The sequence below is a fragment of the Malurus melanocephalus genome, unplaced genomic scaffold, assembly GCF_030028575.1.
Source record: "Malurus melanocephalus ecotype Western Australia unplaced genomic scaffold, MMel_1.1 scaffold_1, whole genome shotgun sequence".
Lineage (NCBI taxonomy): Eukaryota > Metazoa > Chordata > Aves > Passeriformes > Maluridae > Malurus > Malurus melanocephalus.
In genome coordinates, this window is record NW_026623233.1 from 2,113,522 (window position 1) to 2,115,825 (window position 2,304).

The following is a 2,304-nucleotide window of genomic DNA, read 5'->3' on the forward strand; positions in this document are numbered from 1 at the left end:
AATTTAATCTGAGTCATAAGAGTGTGTTTATTTTAGCTCTGCTGGTGATGAATTCTTTCTGCTTTCAGATAAATCATAGTTAAGAGAGTTGTTGAATAATTCATCAATATAATTTKGAATACTTTAGTGTATCAGATCTCAGAAAATATACCTAGAAAATGAACAGGAAAAACATAAAGCACCTATGATGTATGGCAAAGGTTTGTGCATGAAAAATATGGGCTTTGTCTGTTTTTTTCATTTTTATCTGGCGTTACACTGGAGTGGTTGCTTGAGTTTAACAGGAGCAGCTCCCAGTCTGCAATGGCTCAAATGGTAAAAGAAACAGCAATATGATCTGATATGCCTGGCTGAAATRGAAAACACAGGAGCAGATATACCCATTGCACTAATGTGTTGGCTCATGTTTAAACATAAATGACTRTATCAACAAGCCAACAGCCATTAATAAACAGCTGCTAACCCTGCTGGAGATTTTATCATATGCATGAGTACTTTTTGCTAATGAGAAAATGCTTCGTTTATCAAAGTAACGTTGCTTTCATAGAGATGTAATTCAAAGTTTCTTGCGCTGTACTGGGAATACCAAAGGAAGTAAAGACTGAATTAATTGGTATTAGTGTACTGGAACAGATTTAGAAAAAAAATAATTTGTGAAGAAATCTGCACTCTAATCAGACTAGGAAGGTCTTTAGCTGAGAAACATTGTTTGTGGAGGGTTTGCTAACAAATTTGTGGGAAAAACAAACAAACATATGGGGCAAAAAAAGGTCAGGAGCACTGATTATCTGGAAACTCCTATCATTTACACTTCTKGTCAATAAAAATGGTGTGACCCACTCATTTAAATACACTTTATAGGTAACCAGAAAACGCAAGCATTCCCAAAGGTCCCTACATCCTATCTTGGACGTAGATGTTTCATGCAAGTGATGTCAACTATTGTCTGCAAGTTCTCCTCTCTCTCTGATGGCAGCAGAGTTACTTCCATGAGGGTCCCACATCCCTGCAGCACACATACATTTTTTATTTATTAATAGAAAGTAACTTAGTATGCTACAAAGCACACAAGAGACAAGTAACAAAGAATTTGAAAGCGATGACTAAATTAATAAGCGGATATAAAAATGGCATTAATATTAAATGAACTTCCAACAGTCCCAATTTGCAAATATTAAGTTTTATTGGTTGTTGCACATAAGACACTCATTAGAAGCTTTTTTATTTTTCCAGCAGAACAAAGCAGCTCTATATAAATGTTGTTTCCCTTTAAGGCCTTAAAAATCTTATGCTCTGAGACATCTGGACACTCACAAAAATTCCTGAGCCTATAAACTGTGAAGGCTAACAGGAAAACTTATCTCCAGAAACTGTGGTGAATTTGGAAATAACAAACTATGCAATTAATTTTTTTAAGGTTAATTTTTCTTTTTCTTTTTATTTAAGTGTTACTTCAGTTTGTTGGCAGAACTCTATGTTTAAAATTTGGAAAATAAACATAGATATAGAAACTATTAACCAGCCTTTGTTTTTATAGCAAAATTAGAAATATGTGAATATGTGAAGACTTGAAATAATCTTATGGGAGTCAGTAGCTGTAATTCCCTAATTCTTTATTACAGCCTGCAGCTGGAATTTTGATATGTTTGTTATATTCACTCTTGACTTCTTAAAGTCAGTCAACTCTAAAGCTTTTGAAAAGAAATSTTGAGTGTGGAAAGGGTCTTTATTAAAGCAAGTTTCATCAAGGACTTATAGAAGCTTGTGGAWTCATGAAGGAATGATTCTTTGCAAAAGTCAGACAAGCTTGGGCTGGAAGTACAGGACAATTATTTTCTCTATCAAATCACAATGACTGTTGAGGATACCCATTAAATTGCACGTAATTGCCAATCCTTAAATACTTTTATCATGTGTAAAGGAACAAAAAGGGTTATATGAGCTATAAATGCTGAGTAAGAAAGCCTCTGCTAAAAGTGGCTCATACTCGGAGCAGTGGAGAAAAAGAGGAATGTGGCTCATGAGCAGACTGAGTAGAACAGTAGTTTGACAAACATTATGGGAGCATAACCATGTTATTTATTAGCTATGTTTGTCTAAGAATTTTGACATTACGGTAGTGGTCCCAAAACTACAATCCTGAGATGGTTCGCCATTTGCACGGCTGTTGGAGATGGGCCCCACACAGAATTATAACACATATTGATTTTTATGGTATCTTAATGGCAAATCAAGGGTGTAAAAGTGCCAGGTAATTTGTCAGAAATTCTTTAGGCGGAGGATTTACAAATTTGAGGATGTCCT